Source organism: Paramormyrops kingsleyae, chromosome 1, assembly GCF_048594095.1.
Source record: "Paramormyrops kingsleyae isolate MSU_618 chromosome 1, PKINGS_0.4, whole genome shotgun sequence".
NCBI lineage: Eukaryota > Metazoa > Chordata > Actinopteri > Osteoglossiformes > Mormyridae > Paramormyrops > Paramormyrops kingsleyae.
The window spans coordinates 70012046-70026833 of record NC_132797.1 but is presented as its reverse complement, the minus strand read 5'-3'; the positions used below and the strand labels follow the sequence as shown (position 1 = coordinate 70026833).

The 14788-nt window shown below is 39.6% G+C and overlaps 1 long non-coding RNA gene across 1 annotated transcript; it reads left to right on the top strand.

The window, feature by feature from the left end:
- The first annotated feature begins 5568 nt into the window (after window positions 1-5568).
- On the top strand, window positions 5569-13872 carry LOC140578918 (uncharacterized). Its single transcript, XR_011983189.1, has 3 exons — window positions 5569-6439; window positions 13370-13467; window positions 13763-13872. It is a non-coding gene; the product is annotated as an uncharacterized lncRNA (long non-coding RNA).
- The last annotated feature ends 916 nt before the right edge of the window (window positions 13873-14788 follow it).

Sequence of the window (14788 nt, the reverse complement as noted above, 5' to 3'; positions counted from 1 at the left end):
TTAACTCCTTGTGTTTAAATTTACACGTAGTTACTCAGCAGAGCTTCTATTCAGGGGCATGTACATAGATCAGTGCTACTTCATTCATCCCTTCAGGGAAACTGGATGGTGTCCAAATCCCATCTTGCTGTACATGAGAGAGACAGATATACAGTGAAACATTCAGTTCAGGGGAGGGGAACCTGATCCATCCTCTCAATCAGCCAATAATAAAGCAGTGGTCCTCAACTCCAATACTGGAGACCCACTGTTATTGGCTGATTGTGAGGTCATCCCAAAAACCCGAACCCGTGCCAGCCTTCCATGGATCAGGTTCCCCGCCCCTGAACCAGTGATTTTAAGCATAGTAACTGAAGTTACAGTTCTAAAAGCGCTGTTTTGAGTCTAAAATGTTCATTGACAAGCAGTTTCGTTGGGTGCTTTTTAACTGGTAACACTTTTGCAATAACACAAAACACCAAACAGTATTTCTTTGGGAGCCAATGACTACAACTGCAATTAATAGCGAAATGGCAAGAACCGAACTGAATGAGTCAGTCAAAAAATAACGATATTTAATAAAAAGAGAATGTCTGTGCAGGTATGTTAAATATTGCTTTTCATCTGACTTTTTTTTTATGAAACCAATAAGTTTACATCATTTTTACAGAACTAAGCAAGCAGCCCAAGACTTTCTGTGAGCACTGTATATGCCATATACAGTACATAGATGAGAGTGGGTCTTCAGGTCAGAACACAGGGTCAACCAGCGTCCAGAAGCAGTTGGGGTTCAGGAGTCCAACAATGACATCTTTCAACAACCCATGCGATTTGAACTGCCAACCTTCTGATCACAGCCACAGAATACTAACCCACACAATACCCCACAATTATTAGGGTAAAGAATAGCTGGCTTAAAAAAACTTTCTCTCGCTTTGTGTATTTAGGCCAAATATCAGTCCACTACTAAAGCTAGTGATACGCTATTGTATTTGTGACCACAAAACAAGAATTGTGGATGTTATGTAATATGCATGCAACACTGCATTCAGTTATGATCTGTTATTAAAAAAAAAAAAAAGTTGAACAAGCATCTGTTCCACCAAGCCAGTAGCTGAAAAAATTTCAGAAGATTCACAGAGGAATGAAGGGGATGGTCCAGGTATGTGGCCAGGAGTGAGCTAGCTAGCCGATCCTGGATTTTTCTTCATTTGGCAGTTCTGTCATGAGGAAGGGGAGGGCAGTTGCTGTACAGAAAAAAAAGCACACAAGCTATTAACCTTCCCCCAGCTCATCAACTGTATTTTGCAATCTTCCTTCAAAACCATTAGAATACCCCGAAGAAATGACTTTCCAATTAAAGAGGATCTAGAAGAAGCAGGCCTTTTTATCTCTGCTCCTGGAGTTCTTCATTCCAATAATTTAAATTGGAATTGATTTTTCAATTTAGCCACTGACTGCTATAGACACACAGCAGAGGGGGTCCAAATAGAGTTGCATTCTTGAAATATTTGTCATGGCAATGTGCTGCTCGTAAATTTGCCTGGGCCCCCGCTCTTTAATGCGTTTCCTTCGCGCCCGTCTCCGGCAGCATATTTTTTCACGCAGCGAGTGTAGGCTGAGAAATCGCATCATGTGCGACCTCTGTGGCTGCGTCGTGCAGGTCATCCACTGTCCCTGCCGCTTATTAGTTCTGCAGGATGAAAGTACTTCTTTGTGTCAGCAAACATCTTACTGTTTTTTTTAATGTTATTTCCTCTGGAAAAAAAAAAAGCTCCTCCGTGCTAGAAAACCAAAATATTTAGCAGTAAGATTGGTTGTCTTGTTACATATATTTGTGCAAGCAACTCAGTTTCTGGTTCTGTTGAGGTTTAGTTTAATCCCTATGTGTGTTGCAATTTGCTTTTAAGTTAAAAAGTTTTCTATCATCAGCACAGCCAATATGTAGTAACTACAACTGCCAAAAATTAATTATTCAGTTTTTTCCCAATATAACTAATGTATTTTTTTAGTCACGGTTTTAAATGATCTTTGATTAAACTACCTGTGAATGAAACACAGATGTTGTAAGTTTTCTTACAGCTGCCTTATAATGAGCATTTGTGGCGTTTCTACTCTGGATAGCGTTTTTATAAGGTCATTTTCAGGTTCAGCTTATTTTTGCTTGCTGTTTTATAGAAGGATCTCGGAAAGAGACTCTACTTCCCGGACTGATGTTTCACGCCGTTAGCAGCACCTGACAGATGTGTTGGCTTGTTTTGTTCTCTCCAGAGTTGTTAATATAGTTGTGCTACTGGAATTGTATGTAAGATTAATGGACACAATAGATGGCTGGCAGTTGTGAGGAGATGCAGGACATACTGGGCCAGGAACCATCTGTTCACTCACCTCTTTACATCTTTCTTTTATTGTGAAAAGTAAACAGAAAGAGGGTTATGCTGAATTCCTAACTTCTGTAGTAGTGCACCTACATAATGCATCAATTAGCATGACAGCATAATCATCTTTCACAGAAGCAAGAAATGGACAATGGAACTTTGCAATGGTGAGTTTTGTTGTCGTTGTCCAGGTTTTTTATTTTTTTTTCCAAACCACGCTAAAACATAAGGTTGGCGATAATCTGCTACAGTCAAATTCAGATGAAAGGCAGTGTTTGAAGGTGATTGAGTAGAGAGTTCTTCAGGCAAAACAGAACTTGGCATTTGTTGAAAGGAAACATAATCAAATTTAAAAGGAAACGCCATGTTCGGTTTAGTGTGCTCTTTGGCTCAAACATTTGTGAAGTGGTAAAGAAGCTTCAGAAAGAAATTCACATTGTTGTGCATAGCATTTTATTTACAATATGTTGTAATATAAAATGACTTAACCCTTTAAATTCCTAGTCATGCTTTTGGTATAATAATTCACGCAAGCGCTTGTAACCTTACATTTCAAATCTCAATCTGCACATAAGATTAAATCAATAATAAAAGAGTTAAAATCAATTAATACTCTAGCCTTTTCAAAATTCAGTTTGTAAATTCCATGTCTTCAGCATCTTAATGGCCTTCTCTGATTTCAGCCAAGCCTTAACATTACACTTCAGAGTATATAGCCCACCCAGACCTTCCCAAATCGCCATGCCAAACCCAGCACAGCATACTGTTATTTTCGGTTTTGGGAATTCAATACAGTTCAGTGCTGTTTCACTCATCCATCTTCCGTAACGGTTTATCCAAAACCATCAACACAACCACTACCAGTACATTGTGATTTCGTAACATATTTAACAACGAAAGCAACCTTAATTTCACAATAATCCATGCATCCATGATCCACAGCTGGGAGGCTGGAGTCAGGTAGTGGGGAGGGGGTATGAGGCAAGGTTTCCCAGCAGGGGGGCCACTACACATTCTGGGATCCAGGAAAGCAAATCATACTGGGCCTCCAATCCAGACCAATCTAATTATGTCCCAAATTTTTGGGGGCCCTTGTCACTCGGGGGCCCTTAGAATTGTCCTAACCCCCTCCCCTCACCTCTTAAGGCACCCCCAGTCCAGCACAGCCTATTTCAGCCTGGAGCCTCTCTCAGGAAACAGAGGGTATTTATCAGTACCAAGAAAATTCAAGAAAATTTCTGTTTTGGAAATGTAATGAGAGTTCTTCATGGGATTACATGAGGACTGATTGAGTTTTGGTTCCCAGTACTGTGACATATGATGAGGAAGCCTGACTTAAGGTCATTGGCAGTCTCATCTCAAAAGCAACAAAAAAATGGGCTGAGTTTTGGAAATTTGTTCTTGAATGTCTTTTCTCCTCCACCAGTAAATAACTCCAAACCCAGCCCACAGTGATAACCTTCCAGTGACACAATGGGTTTAGTGTATCTGTTATCCCATCTGCTTACCCCAAAATGGCAGCGTCTTGTTTCTCCTTCGCTACTTTTAAAAAACAATATCCCAAAACAAAGTCCTTGTTTCTTCATCCTATTAGAATTAAGTTCTGTGGGAACTAATATATTTAATGATACTTATATATTATTTGTTTAGTTTTTTTTTATAACAATTCCATAAGGGCTCTAGGTGGTGATGTGCCAACAAAGAAATATTAGTCACAGAAAATATATTATAACGTAAAATGACAGTTATATTGGTATTTCATACTACCACAATAAAAGGAAGCAGAATTGATTAATTAATGTGAAAGAAAAGGTTCAAATTTAGTGAAAACCTAAATGAATTTAGGCACACAAACTACATTAAAGAGCTACAGAATTCAATGAATTATCTTATGTGCAATAATCATTATATACATGATTTCAAAATGTAAAAAAATATCCTTAGGAAAGGTAGTGGATTTCAAACAAAAACAAAGGAGCTTTCAATTAAATTAATCAAAAATTCACCAGAAAAGTAGTTAAAAAGTATTATACAGAAATCAGAAAGTTCAGTTGGAGAGAGATTCCTTCACGATCAAGATATCAGATGCATGTTGTACCCCACAATCCGCCTGTTTCATTAGACTGACCAAGAAGAAATCTGGTCAGTGAACACTTTGAATCACTTTGAAAACATTACCGTACTTTGGGTGAAGCAGTAAGTGCGATGTGCATGAGATAATAGTGTCTACACCACATTAGCTTATATGACAGTTGACAAAAGGCATTACAAAATATAAATATGTACAATCAGAAAAATCTCTGCAGGCTGTCAGGTGAAATTTGATCTAATTATTATGTTTGATGTAAACCTAACACAAAACAACAGCCAGTATCCCTACACTATTATATTGCTACATATATTACTTTTCATTTCTTCCATTGTCATGTTTATATTAATGTTTTTATTAATGTGCCGTATCATCTCGGCACAACCTGCTACATTTTGCACCTGTAACTATCAGAACTGTGCACTGGTCGGCACTGCACTGTCTTGGTTTGTGCCACTGTCTTGTCTTACTGCGCTGTCTTGCAGTGTCTGCACATTTGCACACATGCACTTCATGTCACTCTGTCTGTTTTTTGTAGTCCTGTGTTGTTTCATGTAGCACCATGATCCTGGAGGAACGTTGACTCGTGTCACTGTGCACTGTACCAACTGTATATGGTTGCACTGTACCAACTGTATATGGTTGAAATCACAATAAAAAGCCACTTGACTTGACACTCAAGCATGGAATGGATTTGCTAAAGATCTCCAGCTCGCTTACCAGCAAAGCAACCCAGACCACGGCACTACAACCTCCATGCTAGTCATTAATGTTCACTGCATCTTACAAATACACAGCAGCTGGACCCAAACATTTAAAACGCTGACTCATTAGTCCAAACGATTGAATTTCACTCCCAAAAATGCACAATAATGCATCTGTGCACACCATAAACCACAGAAAATTCAAATTTCTAACAGGTGTACTCAGACTATTAACTGGTATTATATATCTTGATGTTTGCTTGATATCGATGAAAATTCAGCATAACATCGATCCAAAACTATAGTGGCTTAAGAATAAGAAAATGTCGTTCATTGACTATGAAAACCCTGAAATGAATCTTAGTAGAGATATACAAAATCCGTATAGCTGTAGTTGCTGATAGATATGAAAGTAAAATCTATTTCGAATACATATACAAAAGGATTGCTTTCAGTTGGTCAAAATTGTCATGAATCAGCCATTTTCATTCAATAAATAAACACAGAGGAAATGTAACTAGTAATAAAGATGAAAACTTTATTGTGATTATCCTGTCCTTCAACTTTTATAATTTAGGTGTTAACGTATATTTAACATTAATACAAAGAAATAAAAATAATAGTAACCAGCATGATTGAACTTTTTCCATTTGGAAGTGAGTTAAAAATACAGCCATTGTGATCAGATAGCATTGTGAGAATTTCTTACACAAGACAAGAGCAAAAGGAAAGACAGGGCCTTAGATCTGACTTTCCTTTATGTGCAGCAACAAAAGTTTTGCTGTGACTAAAATAAAATAAAGAGCTACAGTAGACAAAACAGTCTGGCCTTTTCTGGTGGTACTAGCTGGGTCATCTCTCTGGAGGATTCTGGGACTGAGTTACCAGGAACCTTGCAGTTCCCTCTTGTTACAGTGTTATGTATTTTGCAACATATAAGATCTCAGCTGGGCACCCGCATCTCTCCTCTGCGTTTTGGCTCCCGTTTTATCTGCTGCTTATCAGGTGAGTGAAGCCAGCAGGGCAGCTGCTGCAGCTGACTGCACTGAGCATGCGCTGCCTCTGCATCGTGAGCAGATACCAGCACTTAAAGGGCTGTTTTCCTCTCCTTCTCGTGCCCCTTCACCAGCTCGGAACCCCAGGAGAAGTCAGCAGACCAGGAATAGAGAGTCCATCCATACTGCCGTGGCACCGGCTTGTGCAAATGTGCTACCTGAAACGGTCCCTAAGCGAACCGTGGTTCCTTTACCTTTCCATCAAGTCTGCTTCACCGTAGGAGTATGATACAGGTACCAGTCGACCACCTCCATTGATTGAGGGAATATAAATTAAAATACACTAGTGGCCACAATTGTGGAAGCACTTCCAATTTATAGGGATTTATTCTGTTCCTCCAGTTATGAATTTAATCATCCAACGTAGGATATTTCTAGCATTGTTTGATGGTTTCTAAGGGGGAGTTAAGGAGCATGCACTGATTACAGTGTGTTGCCACACCCAACACACAACAAACCACCTCAGGAATGAGAACCTGAGTGCAGCCATGTGGCAGGTGATACCTCAGCACCACAATAGTCCGAGTTTTTTCTGGTGGCTGAAGTGCCAATCCTGCCACCAACCCCCCAGTTTTCCCCTGTAAGTTGGAGGACCTCCTTAAAGGGCTGGATGTAGATTAACATCATACCCTGTGGCCTGTACTACGAAGCGGGGTTACTGGCTTATCGGGGTAACTTGTCGGATTTAAGGTAGCACAGTTTAAATGGACTTCATATTCACTCACTTACATTTTGCCCAGACTACCTTAAATCTGACAAGTTACCCCGATAAGCCAGTAACCCCGCTTCGTAGAACAGGCCCCAGGACAAAGAAATTGCAGGTTAAGGGCCTTGCTTAAAGGCCCATTGGAGCAAAATCACTCCAGGCATTCATGGGATTTGAACCAGCAACCATCCGATTCCTGGCACAGATCCCTAGCTTCCGAGCCTTCACTCCAGTTTCTAAACATGTAAAAATTACCGGCAATATTTATGTAGTAATTTTTAAAGTGCAATGACAAAAATGCTAGGTGTTTCCACGATTTTGGCCACCAGTGTAAATGCCTATAGCAATATAAAAAAATACAAAGAATTAATTATTAATTACTTAGAATTCAATTGAACAGTATTGAACAGTATATATTGACCATCTAACCATCTTCCACCAGAAATTTGCATGAGTAGACTAATGGATTTTTTTGTCGTGCTGATTGTCTAACGTGATGTTCCTATCTAACTGTTTCATAATTATGGACAAAGCTGACATACCGTGCTGCTGCAACGAAAACAAATTCCACCGACCTCAGTCGTGTGGTCGTTAAAAATCATTCTGAAGATTGTCATGTACCAAGTTTGCCCACCAATCAGGCGGTGGACTGAACTTCATTTGTCTGTTTAAAAATGCCATAATTATATTGTTGATATATCTCAATATTTTATATTGTATTTGTTACTTTTCATTGGCACAAAGACACACAAGAACAATATTTCACCTGACCCATGCAACATGTATCTGCAGTTGACAATAAAATATACTATTTGGGCCCTATTGTAACGATCTAAAGTGCACAGTCTAAGGGCCCCATTTTGCATCTGCTGCCAAGCTAACATGAGTCATGTTGTCATTTTCATTTTGTTGCACACACAGAGATGCATAGCAGCGCACAAACATGCAGAAGATTAAAAAAAACTACAACGTGAAAGATCATTAATGTGTACTTAAACGTCAAAATGGTTAGTCATAATGTTCATTAGAATTATCTAATCACAGTAAAATGAAATGAAATGGCTAATTGGCAGATGAGCTGACCCATTTCCAAATCTGCCGTTATAATCACAATCCGCCAAGGTGCAAGCGAACCTGGTTATTAAAGGTTTTAAAAGACGGTTTGCCACACCTCAAAAGAAGCTGCGCTTCGCAGGGGCGTCAGAAGCATTTTGAATGTTGGGGGGGGGGGGGGGGACACACTGGAAAACAGCGCTGGGTGAACTAATATTTTATGTTAAATGTGGGGGGATCCAAAGGACACGTCCCCCTCAGATTTAATGGCGGCGACGCCGATGCCGCTACGTGCTTCAGACGGTGAACTTTCGATTGTGGAAAAAATAGGGCCCTGAAACGCACGGCATAAGTTCTTTCTGGGCGGGGCCAACCCACTTTAGCTAGTTTATTGGCAGAGAAATAGTCGCTGTCCTAAAGAATTGTACTAATGCTGCTTTCCATTTTCCTCAGTGGTCGGAACTCAGAACAGGGAATGACGTCACACATGAGTTAACAGTGTTCCAGTACAGAAAGTCGGAAAGCCATTTAACAATACCAGGGACCCGTTTCAAAAAGCAAGATTTCTTTCTTAGCTGGACAACTTGTGGATTTAAGGTAGCCCAGTTTAAATGGCCTTTATATTTGTTCACTTACATGTAGCCCAGACTACCTTAAATCCGACAAGTTGTCGGCCTAAGCATGTAATCCTTCTTAATGAAACGGTCCAAGTTCTAGCCCGGTTAATTGTTAGCTATTGTTAGCGATGTCAGTGGATAACTACACATTATGCGGTATTTTGAGTAGCAACATGTCCAGAGATAGCATTTGGACAATACTGTGCGTACCACCCACTTAATGAGCCATAAATAAGACGTACAGTAAGTGCTAATAAACAGTATAAAACTACAGCTTTAACTTCTGTTGATAAAGGGCGCAGCCATCTTGGATTCTGAGCTCGGAGTTGTGCTGATTCCTCTGAGTTCATGAGTCGGAATTCTGACTTCAGAGGGCATTACTGTTCAAATTTTCGACTAGGAACTTGGAATTTAGAGGACATCCCAAAAACCCACACTGGCCCTCCATGGAATAGGTTCCCCATCCCTGTTCTATACGATAGCCATGGTGGTGGCTCACATGAATTCTTCTGTTTGTGCATTGTGCAGAATTCCACACCAGGTGAACCTTACTATCACATCAAACAGATCTTTTGGTGTGTTTCAGAACTACAGTCCTAGAACAGACTTTAAGACAACAACTTTTAAGTAGGACGTACTGTTCAGAGGGCCACTGCATTCTTGAGAAAGACACCTCTGTTGATCACCTTTGATATGGAGAAGATAAATTCTTTATTTGGGTTCTATATATGTCTTTGTTAAACATTTGGTTCCTATATAATAAGGATGTACAAATGTCTCGTTTCCACTAGCACATCACCGGAGTTGGGATTTTTCCCAATCCAGAACTGGTTCCTCGCATTTCCACCGTAAAACACTGGCCCTGGGCCAGGAAAAGCTGCTCCAGCATGGTACCACAGAAAAGCTGGCCTCAGAATTTGGCACCTTAAAGTCGGAGAAAGTGAGACGGTCTATTGCGTCCGAATCTTGCAGAAATCCAGAAAATTCAATGCGTATCAGTTTTACTTTAATCTAATATCATCTGAGTTTTCGTCCAGCTCAATATAAAAAATCATGATACAATTGGCTGATGACACCATAGGACAGGGGTGCCCAACTCCAGTCCTGGGGGGCCGGAGCCCTGTGTAGCTTAGTTCTTTCCCTGTTCTACCATAAATGATTCAGCTGAAGAGCTGTGTGGTAATTAGCACAAGGAGTTGAATCAGGTGTGTTAAATGAGGGGAAACCTAAAAATGTGCAGGACTCTGGCCCTCCAGGACTGGAGTTGGGCACCCCTGTAATAGGATATGAAATGATGACAACGTAGGATAACAAATGGAACAGAGTGAAGTAAAAAATATTGCACAATACTAGCTTAGAGAAAATTGGTGTGGTAATAACATATAGTTTATACAATATAAGTTCCTTAGTTGATAAGTGGCATGGCCTTTCCATTTAATATATGTGATTAGCCCCAACAGAAATGCCGATCTTGGGTAATCTTCATTTGCACGCTACCCCTTGGAAGAAGTAACATAATTAAATTATTCTTTCACTCCAGCTGTAGAATAAGCCTGCCTATGTTTTTCCTTTTTGTATGCAGGTTCATTACATGCAAGACACCCGGTTTTCCCTGGGTAAGCCACAGATGTTGCCGGACCGCATGTTTGACGCTCCGGCTACGGCGTCGACAAACTGCTCGGTCGGCAGTCATTCAAATACCCAGCCGGTCACGTGATGACCTGGCTCGAGCTACGCTCAGCAGATTTATTTGTTATTTCCTCAAAGTTGGACCTTGTTATTCCCACTTTCAGAGAAGGTGCACTGCTGTCAGCACATTAAATCCTACAGTTCGGGTACTGATCTTCCCCGAGGTGCTGCTTAGTTTTTTCCAGCTTCAGTTATAAAGGCTATTTTTTTTTATCCAACGTTCTTGATCCACTGATCCTACCTATTCAAAAGTATATGGAAACGTGAGACTAATTCCCATCATAAAATCATCCATAATTTATTGACAGCATCATGATACTAGGGAAAAGCAAAAAAAAAAAAACAATAATAAACGATGAGAAACATAATATTGCGATTAAAGGGACATATGTGCTGTCAATTTCTATTACAGACAGAATATATGAAATGGTCAAATTTCAGTGGTGATCCCTTTTATATTTTCTATAATTCGAAAACATCAATGTCTTCAATTTATGGAAGATCGTTCATTGAACTGAAGGTTGCCTGGATTGCCAGTAATCCATAAACATGATTTAATTTGTTTAATTTGTTAAATCATTATTTAATTTGTTGTTACAAGATAAACTTTTCACAGCAATTTGTTACAAACTCACTTAAGATTCTCATTTAATTTTGCGCTGATTTGTAAAATCTTGAAGTCGTTTTAAACGTTCCTGTAATATATGGGTTGTTCACCCAACGGTCTGATCCTCTTAAAAGGAAACCTCACCACATCGTCAAAATATCGCCTAAATCCCGCTGCACCTCGCAAGACACTTCAAAGAATTCAGATGTATGCCGTGCGTAAAAATCTGTTCACTTATTATGTCAAGAACATAGTACTTTACTGGATTAAAATAAATCTTACACTAATCTATTGAAAACCTGACAAAAGGAGCCCAAGATTTCAAGCCACTTAGCTAAGTAGAGTTGAAAAAGCTCTGCATTATTTATGTTCGCTAATGGCACCGCGATGCTCTTTGTGTGCGTCAGCAGCAGCACGATCCGCTAGAAAAACAACAGCTGTAATCAAAGTGATACATTCCCCAGTTTTACATTCCTAACTGGGTGATCAAGTAGACCTAATTCCTGACAATTAAATGCTTTTTTATAGATTATCCCTATTTATAAAAGGGTTTAAAAAGCATTGTGTAGCTCTCTTTGGCAAAGAATGTTACGGTTTGCAAATGAAATACAAATGGCCAGACTGTCTAATAAGAAAAATGTTACATTACGCTCATTATTACACGCACGTACATATACATTAAGGTTACAGTGTGCCAAACTAATTTGGAGAGCAAGTTTTACTAATAAAAAGTACAATCTGTATTAATTGGTGAGTAAAATTACTAATCTTATGAGTCACAGAAAAAAAACGTAATAAAAAATACTAAAGACTTAATGTTCCATGTTGGTATATGTTGCTGCATTAATACTCTGTGTCCATTTTATTAGGTACACCTGCTTGCCAATGCAGACAGCTGTTCCTCTAAACACTGAATCATGTGACTGCAACTGAATACGCACATTATGCAACCATGTCTGAGAGATTCACTTACTGTTCAATTAAGTGTTAGAACAGCTATGGTGCCTGATTCTAAGTGTTCTTGAACACAGTGTGATTGTCGATGCTATGCGGGAGGGTTCCAGCACCCTCAGGAACAGCCGTCCTCCTGGGATTTTCACACGCTACAGTGTCTAGAGTTTACAGAGAACGGGGTGGTGAACAAAAAACATCCAGTCAATGGAACTTCAATCGCTGAATACACCATGTTAATGAGGGAGATCAGATGAGAACGGCCAGACTGGTTAAAGCTAACTGGGAGGTAACAAGTGCAAAAATAACAGCTCAGTACAGATGGTTGCTCTGACTGCACAATGCATCTACCCTTGAAGTGATTCTGGAATCAAAAGTGGGTCTTGTATGATACTAATTAGACTAACCTAACAATGTGGCCATGAAGTGTATATGTAGTAATTTGTGGACTTAAAATAACAAGTAAATACAGTTATTTATCGTTAATTTGCGTTACGCGTATTTGCCTTAACTTAGTGTATTATGTGCACTTGTGGACAGCAAATGCGTCGCTCAGTGAAATCCATTGCTTGTTCAATTCCGATAAGGTACATTAATGATAACAGTGGGTTTGGCGAGTGGCTTGGGGGGCTAAATCTCCGTGCCCATGATCATAAGGTCTCTGGTTCAAGCTCTGGGCTTGGCAGGACAGTCACATGCCAGTGGGCCACCCCCCCCCCCCTCCCCCCACCAAGCTCCAGCATTGGCTAACCTGCTCTGTCACCCACAAGCTATGGGGAGTGAGATTCCAATATATCTGTACTTGCGCAAATGGTAAATAAAGGATTTATGATTTACAACAGCTCAGTGTTAAAGCTTCATGCATCCTTGGTTGCTTCAATCCCACCTCTGCTTTTGGTGTGGAGTTTGCTTCTTCTCTCTCTGTTGGGTTTCCTCACAGAAGTCCAAAATCATGCATTTAGGCTAAATGGTACCTCTGTGGTTCCTGTAGCCTGTGATTGGATGAGTGGGTATGCAGGCTGGTATCCATGAAACTCCGCCTTATGTAGCCTGATATTGATTCTGTCCCAAACCATGACCTAGTCCAGGTGTGTTAGAAGATGAACAGATATACCAACAATAATAGTATAGGAGAGTGGAAAACAGTCTGACATTCACTTTTATTTGGTTTTATCCTTCAAGCAAATAGGCTAAATCAGCAAAGTACAAAGGTTAAATTACAATTAAAGAGCATGAGCATCACTATCAGGATGATGTAAGTGAATGTTCAAAAACAATAATAACACATGCTGGTTAATTTGAAGGAAACAACATTAAAAATGCTCCCTAATGCATTCTTAGTGCAGTCTCCTGTGGATCGAGTGCATTCAGTTTTGAATGAACAGCATTTTACCTTAAAAGACTTTAATTATTTTAGGGAAAAACACGAATTCTTTAGAAACCACAGTTAATTAATGCATTGAATCATGAACACAGACTTTTTCCTGTACACTGTGATTTCTTGAGAATACTTCACAATAATGCATCCATGCCTCTTTCAGTTGTTGATCCGCAACAGCGCCACCAGGAGGCTGGTACAGGGACACGAGGCAGAGGTGCACCAAGCAAAGGTGTAGCTACAGATTTTGAACCCCATAAGGTATGCCACACTGGGCCCCCAATCCAAACCAGTCCCAGTCACTCAGGGGCCCTTGGAATCGTACTGATCCACCCCCTTTATGTTACCTGTGACACCCCAGATGGGATATCAGTCTATTGGCCGACACACACGCACTATAGGCAGTGATACTAGGTAGCCTAGCTATAAGATTTTGGACTGCAGCATGAATCAAAATAGCCAGAGAAAAACTTATAAAAACATGTGGAGTGTGGGATGGAATTTATTTTTCCTTTAAAAAAAAAAAAAAAGTATATATATATATTCCCTTTTTAAGTGAACGTAGGGCACTGGACAGGAAACACCCTGATGGAAATGCCCAGGACTATCCTACCCAAAGGCTAGAGGCCATGGGACATGGGAGGAAGCGCCAGGAGAAAACCAGGTGAATTCAGGGAAAGACACGGGCTCCAATTTTGCAAGAATGCAACATTCAATAGTAAAACAAACACATACTAATGGCATGACTGTAGTAATCATCTCATGTAGCACAATTGTCTTTAAAGCTATATGTGTTATATATATAACATTATAAAACTTAATTCATGTAATATATTTATTAGTGAGTTAGTGAGAGTAATAAAGACAGATAAAAATCTATTATGTATGGAATACAACAAAATTAAAGGAACATTTAGAAAATAAATGTGATTATGGTATCTCTGATCATCACTTGATACTGTGCTGACAAGCAAAGTCCATTAAGCCATCTTCAAATATGGAAAATTTTATGATTTTACAATGATTACATATTCACTTCACAGCTGGCTGCCTTTATGCGTCTCCATTTGTCATTGAGTATTGTGTCCAATTATATGATTAGCTTTGAAAACTGCAGCACTTCGAGAGCCCTTATGTTTTCCATTGCACTGAGTGATTCACAAACAAAGTCATTACAACATGTATTCACACATATCAAATAACAAACAGATGGTCATTGTACATGAAGGCTGATTTGTTTTCAGCACAGGCGATGGAAAAAATTGGAATTTTTTTGCTTAGCTTTGTTTAATACCGACTTCTTTTTTTATAACCAGAGAGCAGCATCTGGTTGTCGAGCTTTTAAATCAGCTTGAATGAAAGACAATCTTGTTTTCATTAATGCCTACACTGTGAAAGTGCTTCTCATGAAGATTTTAAATGAGCAAGAAAGCTCGCCTATAATTTATCATAGCTTGCATGACTGGACTGAAGATTTAATTGTTTTTAATGGCACTGACTGTCAGAATGGTTCCTTGAGCTCTGATAGGTCGAATGCCGTGAATATAGGAAAGTCTGTGTTCAAGAAGCTTCCGGCCATCTG